Genomic DNA, 17,355 nt, shown 5'->3' on the forward strand with positions numbered 1-17,355 from the left:
TTGTTTATTCTCTTCAGTCGGAATACATCATTAGGTGATATGAGAGCTTGGCCAAAAATGTTACCATTGCGATGTTGCCAACCCTCGGTATTATTACCTGAGTGTGTAATAGGGAGATTTTATTTCAGATGCCATGAGATCGAATTTTGAAAGGTAAACTTCAGTGGTGGAAATTCTTATCAACTGTTCCGCAAAAATGAATAGTGAATTATTGGTCATTGAAACACCGTACGGTCAACGAAAGTCAGCGAGCCTTTATTCCGGATTTGATTTTGAGCCTTTTCATTTTGTTGACGAATTAAAATCAATACATGATTTATATTAAAAAATGAGCGCCTATATCTCCCTACTTCGAGTTATCGTTTTTTAGCATATTTATGTTAATAGTAACTCATAATTCACTTTCACCACTTCTGTACGTATTTTTCCAAATTTATTTTCAGATACTCTTGATGCATGAGTCAAGGTTCAAGTCCAGCGCTATTCCATGCTTAATTTTGCTCTACACCAGGCAAATGAAGATGAATTAATGCGGGACTAAGTGAATGCTTATTATAAGAAATCTCCACTTTGTCCTTGAAAGCTGGGAGATTTTTTGAATCGGTCTTCATTTGAGAAGACCTCCGCCCATCATGATACATCAGTGATATTGGAACGTTACCATCAACTTATTGCGATATCTAATTGTATTAGTACAACAACCTCATTTTTCTTCGTTTGAAAAAAGCTGATTTTTCGTCACACCCGACATTTATGTCGAACGAGTTATCTGCCTCCCTGTCACGCCTAGTTCGCACAAGTGGCATTGATTCATTGCTTTTGTCCACTTAACTCGCCAAGTGATGAGCGGATTGACCTTTATGCATTCTCCTGCGGGTTACAACGCAGCCTTCGGCTGGTGAATTTCCATATTCACCGACAAGAAGGGGGAAATGATTATATTAATTTATTATCCTCGGAGCTTCTTCCATGTTTTCACTCGGAGGTTGTCCACTTTCACTATCTTCTGAAGAGGAACGCGTCAACTTTGCCATTAAAATACGCGAACCAAGCCACGATGTGGTGATTACGTTGTCCTCCTTAATCGCTCACGAATTCGTGGCGTATTGTCACAGAATCTATACCATTAAGTCGAGTAAAATTCCATTCTTTGACCAAAATTTCATCACGCACGCGACCTCCTCATATCCGCTGCATTACATCATAGTAGTGATTTTGGAATGCATGCTTCGAAATAAGTTACACTACCGTTAACGATTCTAGGAGTATTTTTACTTGTATTGGCAAAGAGTGTTTTATCTGGGTATTTGGGAGGTTGAGGTAATTGCAATTGGTGCTACCCGTTGTATTGAAGGGGGAAACGTTCTTTCCAGCTGTGAAATATCCCCAATGTATGCTTGATGAGATTACGGGAGGAACCAGGGCGGTAATTCGTTGATACACGAAAGGAGAAGCGAGATATTGACTTATGGGAAGGAGCAGGACACTCGACTAGGCGCTTGACTCTTGCAATAAATTAATTGGAAACCCACTCATTAATCGATACAGTTGACTCTATGGATAAAATGAGCGATTCAAGCACTAACAAATCAATGTATTTTTTGCCTCTCGCACATGTTATGATCAAGTTGAAACTGCTGAAGCACACCAACAATTCAAATGGAAAAAAATAACAGACAAACATCTGCATCCCAAGAGCATCGCATTTACCCGATAAGACGTAATATAGGCTAGTGTTCTTACACCCATCTTGGAGGCTCGCAGGTTATGTTGTAGATGTATAGGTACACGCACTACTCTCTGATTCAATATTCTTAAAGCATTTATGTTAAAATTGTTAAAAGAAAACTTTTGGTCACCGTACACTTTCAAATATCGGTGAATAATTTTCTTTCCCCGTTTTGAAATTTGCATACAAGTTTTTTTTCATTCCTGTTTTCATTTGTAGCTTGCAGAGCATAGAGTTAAACCGCTGTTCCATTTTTGGCGCGAGAATTGATTTTTTTAAAGATTCAGTCTTGTTCTATTCTGCGTAGGTGTTTCCCGGTATAGTGGCTGTGAGTTTGCAGATTACAAGCCAATATAATCCGGGTCATATCTCATAAGAATCCCCCATCTTTCAAATTCTCCCCTCTCAGATCTATATTCATTAATTTGATCCAGTGGCATGAGGCCATGATTAGGTGGAACGAACTGACGTGATCTGCCATAAATGTCGATATCACGTCGAACCCACGTAATCCAGATATCGAAAACTATCGATGCCTTTGAGCACCACCGTCGTATCGGGGAGCAAGCGGATCTACGTGTCTTCAGTCCTTCCCTTTCGCCCCCCCTCCCCCAATCCCTCCCTCGCGCTTCCAATTTCTCCCTCCTTCCTCCAGAGAGCTGAAAACCCTCTCGATTTCCCTCATCCCCCTCTATCTGCAAAAACTTGCTTTGAATCGATAGAACACTGAATTAATGATTGTGTCTTCTCCCTTTTCTCATAGTTCTCTATACACAATTTTCGATCTAGGTCGTGCGTTCTTGATTATCAGCTCGTGTGACGCGAGCCTACTCCGTGACATCACATGTAGAAGATTTTATTTGTATTTATTGTTATTTTGTATTCTTGTATTTGATATGTCTCATGATTTTTGTTCTCTCTTCGTCGATTTATCCGAAGATTTCTATCGGGGTCGCTTATTTAGTGGAAACTGACAAATTTGGTATAAAGGATTTTAAGTTTTAGCTGTTTCACTCGCGAACACATGTTTCTAAACAGTGCGAAATGGTGAGAACGTAACCCTCTACCTTCTCGAGAATATTGTAGTACGGAGAGAATTAATATCATTCAAGGTGACATCTCGGCCATTCGTTAGAAAATGTGTAATATCTTGTGATAAGAGGTTCATATAATCAATTAATAAGTGTTATAATCACTCATTTTTATTTTGAATAATTATTAATCAAAGTAACCGAAATTGATAATCCATAGCGATCATGTATCTTAATATTTAATTTTAGCTACGCATTAGTTGAGGGTGACTGTTGATGTCATTGGTAGCCTAGTTATCACGACACACTTTATTTCAAGAGGTAGGTATACGTATTTGCATTATAGATTGAACAATAATTATTATTGCAGATGGAATTTTAAAGGAATGGACGGAGTGGTGGAGAGAAACCCGTCGTCAACAGCGGTCCGCTAATCTCTTAAGTCAACCTATGTTTATCCTCCAATCCGACCGCTGTGTACTTCTCGACGGAGTGACACAAATTTACATATCCACCGGCGTCGGGGTTTGAACCATCGCACTCGAATAGTGAAAGCTAGTACGCTAGCCACCTCATTAATCCTTCGACCCCCCCCCCCCCAATTGTGGTTTTTTCCAGACGAGAGTGGCTTTGTCCTCTCACGATGGTGAAATCCTTCGTCGTACGCATAACGGTTTATGCTCGAAGAGATCGTTGTCACATTGCATCAACGCATTTACGTAATCTCCCCGAAGCCCAAGGTAGGGAAGCCCACGCGAGAGCGAGTGCCTCACTCAGACGTGCCGGAATGTCCGGTACTCCTCCTCGTGGGGTTCGCTGTATGTCTTTTTCTTAGATTACTTTATGGAGAGAAGATGCCGGAAATGCACGCCTTTGTGATGGGAAAATTCGATTTCCCTATCGCTTTAAATCCAGCTAAAAGAGCGAGGTGGGATGGTATCACTTGAACCCTAGCCTTTGAGAATACCACGTGGACTCGGTTAGAGAACCAAGGGAAACTGATTATGAAATCAATAATTATCATCGATCTTTCATTGAACTCGCGAAAGTTTTAAGGCGCAAACTCCTATCAGCTATGGAGAACAATGGAATTAAAATGTTTCATCATTAAGAATAATTCAAAAAGGAGATATTGTGAAATAGTTTTCTGAAGACTTAGGAAAGTAATGCGGATGGGTCATATCGAAGGAATGCTTGAGGAGAGGATTCCAGAAATAATCGATGGCCAAAGGACAAGAAATGGATCGAGGAGGGGAGGGTGGAATGCTGAGGGAGTTGTTAGGATTAGGAAATGGAGAAAAACTTCAAAGGCAGAGAGAGATGGAAAGGAATTTTCATGGAAAGTTAAGCCCATCCTGGACTGAATAGCTAGAGGGTGATGTTTACGTTTGCTCATTATCCAAACATAACATCCGTTTTAATTATCTGCACGGATTCTTAAGTACGTACATATTCTTACATTCAATACTCGTTAATTAAATTGCATTGACTCCTTTGCATGTAACTCAATTGTCAAAGTTAACTAAAATACCCAATGCGGATTTGATGTATCCAGCAGGATTTAAACCATCGGTACCTGCATAGATCGTCGAGGGAATAATCCATCAGGCCCACTCCTCGAATTGTAATTCTAATGCTTGATATTTACAATTCATCAATATCGAAAGGCGAAAGAAAATATGTATTATATTTCTACAGTATTATCATTAGAAATATTATTATTATTAACGTGGAATGCGTTTACCTGTTTTGTATCTGAAGATGACGGTTTGAACGCCGAAACACATTATTTGAGTACCTTAAGAATGGAAAGAATAATGGAAAAATAATATATGTGTATTCATTGGAGACTAATTTCCACCAATTTAAGCACGTTCTTCGGCAACTCATTCAGCTATATTTCTAAAATATTACTGCATTCCGAGTACTATTTATTCAAGAAGAATGAGGAATTAAAAGTTTCTTATCGTGGGTTCAATTGTTGGGAGACCGAACAGTAATACCGCTTCAGAATTTATCATTGATGACTACAGCAGCTTGATAAAAAGACTAGGGGAACGTTTGCGCTATTTAAGTAGTCGTTGATGCATTACGTACTGGACGTTGTTGTTCAGTTAAACCCACGTTAATTCATCATCATCGAAGACTTTGAAATGATTTTTGTTCGCCGTCAACCTCCAACGTAGGAAACTTAAAAGCGTCGGATGATGAGAGGCACAGGTGAAGGAGAAAGGGAAAGTGAGGAGGAGGTGGGAGAGGGTGAATGTTGGTGGGTTGGGGAGGGAGGAAGAGGGAAACAAAACCGCAATTGGCAGAGGGTATGAGAGGAGGTGGGAGCGAAACATCAATGGAATCGACCGCGAGGAGAGAGGAGAAGCAAAAAGGTAAACGAAAAAAAGTAACCCGACATTCGTCCTCTTGACCCCTTGGAAGAGTTAAAGGGTAATGAACGGAGAATGGCTCAGCGTAGAGGGAGAGAAGTCGAGTTCCCTGCAGTATTAGGAAAAAAAGAAACGAATAAATAAATCGCTCGCGGGAGCACAAACGCGGAGTCTTCCTTGTTTTTTTTCTTTCAATTCTGTTGTTTTTTGTCGACTCCGCCCCTGTAGGTATGGTGAGTGTTGTGTGTGTGTGTGGCGGGATTTCTCCTCTCCCCCATCCCATTCCTCCCCTCCAGCGCACGGGAAATCACGATTCGGGCGTGAACTCGCGAGGAGAAACTTTCCACGCCCCGAGGGGGGTGCCGATGCACGGCTGCTGCCTCCTCTTCCTCCTTCCTCGCGACTCCTCCTCCCGACCGCGAACTCGCAAACTCGTCGCCGCCATACTTTTTTCCATCCGCACACGCACGTGTGCGTGCGGTCCTGGCCCGCAGAAAACGGTCCGTGAGCACGATTTCGGGGTTTGACGGCGAATCTACCTCTTTCGAGCTATCCCCAGTCGTTTGGGGGGGGGGGAGCGGGGTTGAGTCACCTTTGTTGAAGGCATTTTCGTCGTTGTGAGGGAAGCGGTGCGGGCTCCCCGCCGAAGGTAACCAATCAAACCGGGCCACGGGAGCCATGAGGAACGCCCGGAGGGATTATCGACCAAGAAATAACTGTGCTTAGTAGGAACGTATTATTTATTCTTGGCTATGATGGAGAAGAAAGTATCACAAAACCAAATCTGGATCGTTGAGATATATCACGGCCCAGTCACCCCGTAGGTAAGGAAAGAATTTGATTTTCCATTCAAGCGGTTCTTTCAAATCACTTTTTGCTCAAATGGTCAATGTATAATGCCGTTTGGAAAACGTTTATTTATTTTGCCCGGATTCAATTCAAAAATACGGCTACACCATCTTACTTGCCGATTGTTTTCCATGTGACGAATTAGAAATGCGATGCGTTCGAGGTTAAACGTAATATTTCCAGAATAATTAAGTAAACAATACATTTTTGCTCTGTTTGTACACTAGTCTCTTTCATCGACTGTTTCCATCAGCTTTCTCATAGCCGTCACTGTGTTCCCTCGCTTTGAGAACTGCCTCGCCCTTTCCTTACCGACCAATCTCCTGTGATTTCCTGCTTACCAGACTTCCGGAATACCCTTCAGTCATCCTGCCACACCGTGAAAGTTGAAATCTCTCCTGTGTTCTTACTTCTTTGGCATTTTGATGCGTAACGAAAAGTAGCTGTTATCGCATATGTATAAACCATGGAGTTGGGTGTCTTTTTATGAATAGAAAACGTAATCTCATGTGGAGAACTGCAAATGGGTGCAGTCTAAGATGCCTCCCAATCAAGTGTGAACCGTGAAGTTAGATCTGCAGCGACCTGAGTATTATAACATTCGATGGCTTTCTAATGTATTTTGACTGTAACGAAGGTTTGCGCGAGCTTATAAACTGTTCATTACCGCCGGCCTAATTAATCTTCGTGTGTTTCTTTTGAGTAGTGGTGCAAATCCTCCTCCAACATGCCTGCGACTGTTTTAATATGGCTATTCTCACGCCACGATATCGATTTTAATTATAATCGCGAGTCTATGGTGTCATTTATGGACATATTTCTGTTAGCACCAGTGAGAAAATTGCCTTATTCCCTCATGCATTCGCGTATTTATTTTTTTTGATTTAGTCAAACAACAATTATTCCATTATGCATATAGGCAGTCATGTGTGCATGTGCTCAAGTATTTTTGTATTTTAGTTTATGTATATACGAGTATATATTTAGTTTATATGTATACGAGTATAATATATATGTGGGTCGCGGTAGTCCACGGGTAGGGCGCTGGACTACTGATCGGAGGGCCCGGGTTCGATTCCCGGGCAAGTCTCTCTGGGCACCTGCTCCTCCACCCAAGCTATGCAATTTTTCTGGTACTTTCTGGGTAACCATTATCCGCACAGGGCAAGGAACTGGCCTCCTACCCTGATGTGTTAATTTCACTCGCCGTCGGGCTTAGTGCTTGTTGAATTCAATCATCACATACCAAACCGATCTTAGGTTTGATTACTGTGTTTATGGTTATATATATATATATATATATATATATATATATATATATATATATATATATATACACAAACAAGAAGTGAATGGAGGCATATCATAGAGGAAGCCAAGACCCACACCAGGCTTTAGAACTGCAGATGATGATGATATATATTAAAATGAATGTATATATCAATACTTCTATATGCATGGCTGGTGCCCTGACCCCCCCTCCCCCGCCAAACACCCTTACGTAGGCTTGCGGGATAATATTTAGATGTAGAATCGTACCCAGCAGCTTTCGAAAGCTAGACAAGATGTCAAGTTAAGTTTATTCGTGGAGTTCGAAAAGAAGCCGTACTGATATGTGAACGAGGAAATGCATAAGAAATTATAAGTTAAAAAGTATTTTCAGTGCGTTTTTTCAGGAAGGTGACCGTATTCTAATACCCTTTTCATTGTGAAAATGTGGCTTTGTTGTTTTTTTTCGTTTTAGTACCCTACAAGCCACCGCTAGGGTGTGTGGCAGGGGTTGAAAACACGTCAGACTAATTTTGACCCGAATATTTTCACCCCTACCGCGGTCAGAAAATATTATTCTGATCCCTTATCGTTCGTGGAAAAAATGAAATCTTAAATCTATCTGTTCTACACTTAATCTCTCTAATTTTACTGACATGATCTCTCCTACCGCAGTACGATGGAGGTAATAATATATTTTCAACGTCATCGCTAAAGAGACATCCTTCCAGTTTATGCAAGAGATTTAATCTATAATTTAACTTTCGCTTCGTGAGTGATCCCCAGCCTTGTTCCTCTAATATTTTGGATACGCTACTAAGTTTATCACAGCAATGTTTTAAACATCTGGGTCCTCTACGGTGCGCGCGATCCATTTTGGCAATCAATCCATCTTCGTGAGGATCCCTTATAGAGGTAGCATACTCTAAAAGAGACCTAACCAGCAAGATATAGCATTTCTCTTTAACCAAGAAATCACATTTACCCTGTACCAGCACTCTTCGAATAAATCCTAATTTTTTGTTAGCTCGTTACGACCAGACTAAAATTTTGAGCCTTGCGCTCCTGTTATTGGTTAATTTACGTTTTCATGAGGATCCGGGGAATTCCCATTGTATTGAGGAAGGACCGGTACATTTCGTCGCATGAATGGTCGTAATTGCTGCGTAAAAATGTCCGTGATCGTCGCGACGTTAACGACCTGTTGATACGTCGCCTGCTGGACTTTCCGCCAGCGATTATCGAGTCCGTTCGTACTTTTCGCCATTCACTCTCCGTCGCAAATAACAGGCATTAGTTTCTTTGCGTCCCCAAGGGTCTCCAAAATGCATCGATTTTCGGGGAGGACGTGGGCACATTATTTATTTGCAATGCGTGAGCGTCTACTAGTGTAGGTGAAATTCTCTCTATTGTCGCCGCTTTAATTCCCATACTCGTTACAGCCATCGAGAGGCATCTCTTTGCGAATGGTCGGGGAAGAATTCGAAAGATAACTTTGGCTCTATTTAGGATGTGAGATGGGATATAGGCTATTGCCTAAGACTGGAGGAATTTGATAAAATAGTTATCCTCCTAGTTGCTGAATTGTATTCACATCCTACGCGGAATAGGTACTCAATCTATCAGATGAAGTATCGAGTAAGGGATTTGGCGATCAAAAGGGATATTCGCGTGAATATGAATTGCAGTAATAAGAAAGTAAGCGTGGAATTCATTACGAAAAATCAGGTTTGAAACACTTTACGTTCCCTGGGGCTTAAAAAATCTGCAAGGAACAGGTCACAGGAGATTCCTCCGAAGACAAAATCATTAAAACCTTAAATTGTCTTGAATTTTCGGCAGATTAAGCCATTTAGTTAAAGTAAAAGAAACAAACTGATTCTCTCATCATTACACGTTTAGGTACTACCTTTCAAAGGTATGAACCATCAGTTCAACTTAATATTTTTTACGATAACCAGGAATTATTACGTATTATTCATTGCGTGGACTTGACGCGTCAATTTTCTGTTAATAGAAAATAGCGTATCACTGTAGGCGTTCTTGAACTTTCACGTGCGATGGGTAGTTTTCGCTAGTGCTTTTCCTTTGGAAACACATCGGTTAACAAGTTGTTTGCGCAGTCATCCACGCAGAAGTACATATTTCTAAATTAAATCTAGTGAACAGTTAACGAGCCGTCCCATAACTCCCTCCCTCCAGACCCTCCTGGAGGGTGAGGTGTTAGCTCGTTCAGTTTAATGCCGAAACCTACCAACATGCACGCCGCGCAAGCCAACAAACGGTGACAGGGAGTGTATGCAGAACTGGAAAAGGAAGTTGAGCGGAAAATGAGTTTCGGAATTCGAACATCTAATATTTTTTCTTGTTTTGTTAACGTTTTGGAATACGGCCCTCGGGGATGGAACACGGGGGTCTTGTATTTTGCTTGAAGAAAAACATTCTTCCTCCTTAAATTAATGCTCCGATTTGAATGTTGGAATAATTGCTTATTCTCTGTTTGGTTGTTTCTCTATGGTATAACATTTATCTGTAAGGTTGCATTCACAATTTTCTCATCAAGTGGGAGTAAAGGTGACCACTTCATTAAATTAGCTTTTCGACTGAAGGTCGAATTGCATCACATTGACGAGTTAAGAACTGAATTACCCGCTTTAATGGACTCCGCTATCATCTTCCGCAAGATTAAGTTCAGTTTCCATGGGTAACGTATAATTGAGCTTGGTGATCTCTTGGAAGTTGGTGAGCTGACGACAACAGGACTGCAATGTTGAAATAGAAATCTTGTTCTTATATTTTTGGCAAAATTCCATTGATGATACGAAATCGTGAAAGTGTCCATTTCCCTGGCTGTCCACATAATTTCCTCAATAATCGCAAGAAAACTTAAATGTGTCTACAGGGTCTAAAATTAACTAGGTTCATGCAAAATTTAGAGGTGTATGCCTAACATGTTCTAGGGTTCATTTTCCTTTTCATTGCCTGGTGTTTATGCCCGTTTGGCTCAATGTTTTCTGTCATCTGACAAACTTGGTTAGCGTTTGTTTTATATTCGGGAGTGGATATTCCTGGTAATTCTCTTTGTGTTTTTTCTTCTGTTGATGCCACAATGTTGACCCGAGAAACTTGAATGCTTTGCTTCCATTTCCATGGAAAGTGTGTTCTAGAAATTTTATTGGTGTCATAGTCCGTATAAAATGGAAGTAGGTGTGTCACTATCGTGGATTGACTATATTTTGGAGAGGGTAATAATGATTGTCAGAACCTTTTCCCATTCTTGTCGACGTGCAATAACATTTTTAGCAAAACGTTCAGGCTTAAAGGTGTTCCCAAAAGGAATTTGCCATTCTGATGACTGTTGAATATTCATCGATCAGAATCAGAATCTTGGCTCGATTTGCTCGTCCTTTCACCTTTCCCTTGCTGCACCTCTCTTTCTCTCTCTCTCGTATATATCTCTCTCCCTCTTGTCTCGCCAAAGAGCAACAAGTGTCGACGACCGAGTGCTCGTGCACTCGAAATACGCCGTTTGTGACCAATTTCTCTCTTCCCCCTCCCCGAGGTTTTTTGTAAGAATTTGTCCGAGCGACCGATATTTTCTCCTTCGTGCATTAAGGAGAAGGGCATCTCGCTTCCCCGTTCAGAATGTGGCTTTACGTCCAGTGATTTGGAATCATTAAATACGAAAGTCTACTTGAAATGTGCGTAAAGCAAGAGATATGGGGGGGGATATGGGGGACACATTGGAATCAATGCTACGCATTTGTTTTTCCAAGGCGTAATCCGGAGAACGATAAGATTTATTCGCGGATTTAAGATCCAGGTGGTCGTATTTGATTCTCAAGACGCCAAGGAACATTTGCTCGGGTAACATGACCTCCAAGAGCCAGAAACTGCTTGCCATGTCAAGCACATACTCCGTGAACAAGGCCTGAGTTGAACTCTTGACCTTTGGATTAACCTGCATTCACGTATTCCACCAGCTTCGCTTTCAAATTGGCTTTTTTTTCCTTCCTCCGTGGTCTCGGTTTACGTGATGATGGATGATTTCAGTCGCCCTGGTTGCATGCGACTCTTTGGAGCCATCTAGTTCCGTTTTGGAAAGGGGAAAAAATGCTGATCCGGGCGTCAAGGTTGAGAGTCGTTTTTATGGGCTATGGAAAGAAGCTATATTTGGAAAACGTTTCTTTGGCGTGAAAATGATCGCAATGCATTCGAAAGTCTTGTTTCTCCAAATATTTTTTTTCGGGTTTTTGATTGTTTTTTTTCAACTTAGGAAGAAAATAATATATTTTCGGGATGTCGTAATATTCTTAGCCGTGAGTCATAACCGTAGGGATTGTGAGTGGAGTCAAGCTCACGTACTCACCCGCCTGAATCGACCGATGCAGCTTAAATACGTGGTACGAGGTTTCTGGGCTCATTGATTTTAAAAGTCTGGTTATTGCGGGCTATTTGGACTAGTTGAGGATGTTGGAGCAGTTGGAATAATTGGAAGTTGCCCACTTTTTTCGAATTTTTGAACCCAATTTAAGTCATTAAACCGACAGATGGGTTGATAGATTTGTTATATTATCGTAACTATCGCTTTTCAAGCGGAATATCTTTTAAATGAACCGCAATACCTTGTATTAAAAACATTTATATATGGGCTAAGTTTACAAATTTCTATCTTGTTTATTGAATGGTTCTCCCTTATGAATTGGTGTGTTTTTGTAATCAAGGCTTTCGTTTAGGGTGAAGCCTGTTCCTGAATTTATGTTAAGATTGCTTAAGTATACCATTTTCCCTCCTGTTATTCCTTTATTATTCCTCGAAAAGGTTTATTTGCCTCAGTGTTTATAACTAAAGAAAGTCTCAACCATATTGTTAAAATGAACTTGCGATTCAAGCAATGTTGAATTTTCTGTAATATTACACTTAACATATATTGTGTATTTGTATAAAGGCCGAAAGTTCAAACAATCTAAAATGTGTGCCCTTTTTCGGGTTTTCTACTTTATTTTGTGTTCTCTTGTGCCGTCCAAATGTTGTGTATATATATATATATATATATATATATATATATATATATATATATATATATATATATAATATACATTTAATTCATTGCGGCACAAACGAGAGAGATCCAGTTCGAAGTCGCAATTAAGGCCTTTGCCGTTGAGGATTGGAGCGCGTGAATCGGCTGATCAGTAGGGAAAATTATGTTCGCTCAATTGGTGGAAGTGAAATTTTGAAACAGCTAATTTTTATAAGAACTGCGACGTCATTGCCGACGTTCCGCTCCATTGTGTTGGGGAAAAGGTAATTTACCGTCATGTATCTGCGGATGAAACTCTCTCCTTTGAGAGTCAATTCTAATTTAACTTGCTTAGGTACACTTCTGCTGAAACAAAGGTCGGCCAAATTTTAATCTGGTCTCGGGTGTGTATTCAGTGCTCCCGTACACCGTTTCTCATTTACGCACTTGGTCTCACAAAGCGGTCTACCACTAAAGATACTTACCTGCGATACATCCCTTGAGACTTGAATGCTACTGCCACTACCCCTTGAACGATTAGTCCTTTTGCGTTAGGGATCCGAGTGAAAAAGGAATGGTCATAATCTAATTAATCGTAATTCGTAAAATCTGTCGGGAGCGACTAAGTCGATATAGTATGTGGTGCCGCGTAGAAATTTTGGGAGAGAGAAGAGAAAGGGAGTGAGATCGGCATTTTCCTTCGGTCATTAGATTGGTATCCAGGTGGAGATTGCGAACGTTAAAAGGTTATGACGCAAGGAGGAGTGGGGGAGGGAGGGAACGGAAGCGGGAGGATTGTGGTTCTTAAGAGAAAGGAAACGATCAAGGCGGAATCAAAGCTGCCAGATTTTTAAATTTGGGGAACGGAGGAAGGTGGAAGTAGAGGGCGTGAAATGGAAAATAGATTCTGGTGGATCGTTATGGTTAAAAATTTGTTGAGCAAGCTGTTATTCGTTAATAAAGACTTCGATTGAGAAAGGAGGAGTACAGAGAGGGTAAAGAGAGAAATAGAGTTATTCGAGGATGGAGTAGAAAGTGAAATTAACACTCTTGATAAATAGTGACGGTTTCATTGATTATTCAATGGAAGGGAAATATGATTCAGTTCAAAAATTAAGATTCATGAAAAGGATAAATTTGGGATACATCTAAGTTCGGAATTGCCCCAGGATTCATCTTCGTCTAACTTGTTACACGAGGAACCGCCTAGAGAGCGTGTGTGAGGAAGTTATACATGGTCCCACCCATAATTACAGCCCTGTATATAACTGTGAGTAAAGTTGAATTGTTTCAAAGAAGAAAGTGCTAATGAAAACATGGTTTTTCAGTTAAAATTGTTTGAATGTTAGAAACTGATTTTGGTGATCGAGACGCATGGGAGTGAAGAAAGTACCTTTAAATCCATTCATGCAGGGTTCTATAACTTTTATCCGGAGGATTTTAAACTGCCCATTTACCGAGGTGTCTTAATGATTTCCCACTATGATAAGTAAACTCAAGAACCTTTTACCTTCTTCGTAATAGATGTTAACTTTTGCTTTCACACTCCGGGTCTGAAGGGACTCATGCCCTACTTTTTCTTCTCAAAAACCCACCTTTCTTGTAATTGCGATTTTCCAGGATTCTCTTTGACATTCTTTGTACTTTTATTTGATTCCTCCAGTAACACGTTATCCGTTGGATCCTCAAATGCCAAATTTAGCCCAACCAATACGAAATTTCTCGACAAAATTCTTAACTAAACAGTATGTAAAGTCAACTGTTAATTTGGAGCCGAGAGGGTGCATCATAGTTGTAAATAGTTATTGAAAATTCGTTTGGAGTTGACGTTAAATTAATTCTTCCCGGGTAAAACTCAATGATAAAAACTCTACCAGGGTTAATTTTGTTAGTGCGAACGCTTGTTACCAAGTTATATTCGAAGGATGGCCAAAGGAAGAAGCAATATGCATTGTGAATGCGAAATAAATGTAGAATAATTACAAAGTGTATGAAATAATCATTTTTTTTGTTATTTCGGGTAATTGCCGAAGTGAACGCTGTTAACTTCTGTTTTCTGACCTGTGAAAAGTTATAAATTCGAACGAGGGTTAAATTTTCATGATATTCACGCTTAGGTTGAATTCGCGTATCTCGTGGGGACGAGATATTTCCTCTGAATTTTATTTTTATACATAAACCGTTTTTAGCCGCTTCTGTGCAAAAGACGAAAGCATAAAAACGCCACTCCCATGTTCATATGAGGATTCTAAATCGCGACCTCTGCAGAAGCAGTTAGCAATATAGTTCTCACACCACTCTCCAGGTTATAATTCGCTTTTCTCTCCACAAAATCTTTCGACGGCATTCCGACTCCTAATGCTCACATGGCCCAGTCATATTTTTTTATCCCCTCAAGTGACAAAAAAAGGCGCGGAAACATTCTCTCTCATTGCCCGAGGGAATCAAAGATATTGAAACACGTGGTCAGGCTTTCTGCGACGGACTATTGTGTAAAGAAACGCGAGTCTGTTGGCATAGTTTTCAAATATCGGGACGAAGAAAGGAGTCCAATGAAACCTCGCAACTTATTTGGAGGCAATCTAAAAAAAAGTGTGAGACAGTGATTGTATTACAGGCGGCGCCTTTTGATTTCTCTCGCAATGTGATCGCTGTCTGCGAAAAATGTGATGCGATTTGTCCTCGAATACGATCCAATTTGCCAGACAATGCTAGACCAATACGATTGGCAATAAAACACGCTCTAACTCGCAGCCAGGCCATCATGCTCCTTCTGTTGAGTCCACTTATAGTGGAGGAATTCACGTCGAATTGGCTCTTCTTGGCTTTCGTTGGCTCTTCTGTTCGCCGAAAATCCACGTGCCTCGTGTTACAAATTATTGGAACAAAGTCGGAAATTTCTTATCATTAGGCATTATCTAGAGCTTAAAATTTGACATTTTTGTTACTGGGTTGTTTCTACTGTCGTTTATTTTCACGTATATTTCATGCGTGTCATTCAAAAGCTTGACCCATGTTTCCTGTCATTCATTATATTATCTCATCCTTATTTTATTGTTTTTCTTGGAACATATCAGCTCCTCTCGCATGCGTAGAGAATTATTTAATACTTAGATTTCGTGGATCACATAAAGCTGTAGTTAGCATTTTCATTGTTTGTAATCATTGTTACTATCCAAAAAAAACAAGCAAAACAACTTTGATGTTGCATGCTGAGCGTGGGGACACTCCCTGCCACACACCCTAGCGGTGGCTTTGTGGATGTTACGTGAAATATAAAAGAAAAAGTTTTTTGGTTCCTTGTCTCTCCTATGTGGATAGCTTTTTCTTCGCCGAAGCGTTTTTGAAGAATGATAAGTTGGAGGTATTGTGTTACCTTGGTGTAACTTTATTTAGCCGCTCCGTCACTCGTCGGGACTTTGGCCATTTGTCACCCGTATCATAAATGTATGATTTGCATATGAAGAGTGAGAAAAATCTTGATCTCTATATTACCGGTTAAAGACGTCCTTGGCAAATTAGTTTTTAGATGGCCTTGTACTAGGCAGAACCTGAAATTAAAAAAAATGCAAAACATCGACACTTGACACCTGCATTTATCGTTCATATTCCAAACGTGTTTTTTTGTGTGCACAGATACGGTGCTTACGAAAGCAATTTTAAAATCATATCTTTCATGCCCAAGTTCATTTCTTCTTTCTCAGTAGTAGTAGAATTAGTGGAGACGATCGACAGCCGAGGCCATTTGCTCCATTAGGGATGGATGGGAAAGGAGGAAGGATGGAGGGAAACCCAGCGTCGGCATTAGCCTACTCTAACGAAAGGCGTCCAGCGATGCACGACTTAACGTTCCATCCAGCGGACGGCGTGCACACTTGCAGTGCTCTCTACAAAGCACCTCAAGTAGGGATCAGGATACCACTGAAAAAAATCTGCCACCTCCTGGAGTCGAAACTGGTCCCTGTGGGTGGTAAGCCTGTACACTAGCCACCGCAGCATCCCGATCCCCCTTCTTTCTCAGATCTTCTTTTATTACTGTTTATGTAATTGTCCCTCATGTCTCTCCTTCGCGGCGTATCTTCTTATATTTACCTTTTAATCACGCCCATAGGAAATCCGTTGTCTCTCTGAGTGTGTCAAAACCATCCGGTTCCTCAGATCCGTTTTGTACTCATTGCAGCCATTACCTCTGCTGATATTCTGTGCACTTGATCAGGTCGTATTTGTCCTTCCGCTTTGAGTGATCTTCAGTATCCCTCCCCAGCCCCCAGATTTCAAAGGCCCCGTGCCCACGGGGAGATGTTCAGTGAAGTAGAGAAATGGTCGTTCCGCGGCAATGCTGAGGTAGTGCCATCACCAAGTTCCCAATTTTTGTAAATGAAAATCGGGAATCGTGGTATGCCGTGACGTCATCACTTCGTCGTTTTCCAAGGTTGAAGTTTCTGAATACTCACTGAATAGACTCAAATGCGCATTAAACAAGTGGCAGCAATCTCGGAGGCCAGTGCATGCGCATGCGCTCGTCATCAATAGGGAGCGCATGGTTTGTTTGTTGATGATATCCGCGTCCCCGATCGTCAGTCGTGTTCTTCGATGCAACTGCCACGGTTCATCAATCCCGCGCTTCGTTCGAATGGAAACCAAAAGTGTCACGTACGCGCGTTCTTGGCCCGCGTTGGCATTCCAGGGAGTCGGATAGCGCCTCTTCCCAACTCGTCCTGGTGGGTTGCTAAGAAGCTGCGGAGTGTCCCGGGGGGGCAGGGGGCGAGAGAGAGTGAGAAAAAGAGCTGAGAATCGCCCGCGGGGATTTTGAATCTCCTCTCGCCTCGTATTTTTTAATCTCTCCCAATTCGTCTCCGAAATTCTCTGGGAAAGAGAATGCGGGCAGTCTTTTGGAGATTCCTGTTCCCGATTTCACTCCTTGCGAGAGCCGTTTGAAAAATTTTCCCTTCTCCCGTAGCAGTTCACTCTTTGCCATCTCAATAAGAAAGGGACATGTTTCGGCGAACTTTATGAAGTTTCGTGCAAAGAGAATCGACTTGGTTTTTAATCGGAACCATCCGAATTATCATG

At 41.1% G+C, this 17,355-nt stretch overlaps 1 protein-coding gene across 3 annotated transcripts in view; it reads left to right on the top strand.

The window, feature by feature from the left end:
* The window catches only part of Hr39 (Nuclear hormone receptor FTZ-F1 beta), a 218,210-nt gene that overhangs the window by 125,058 nt on the left and 75,797 nt on the right, over positions 1-17,355 (top strand). The window lies entirely within an intron of this gene.

The sequence above is a fragment of the Hetaerina americana genome, unplaced genomic scaffold (assembly GCF_022747635.1).
Source record: "Hetaerina americana unplaced genomic scaffold, ioHetAmer1.1.p SCAF_1, whole genome shotgun sequence".
Taxonomy (NCBI): Eukaryota; Metazoa; Arthropoda; class Insecta; order Odonata; family Calopterygidae; genus Hetaerina; species Hetaerina americana.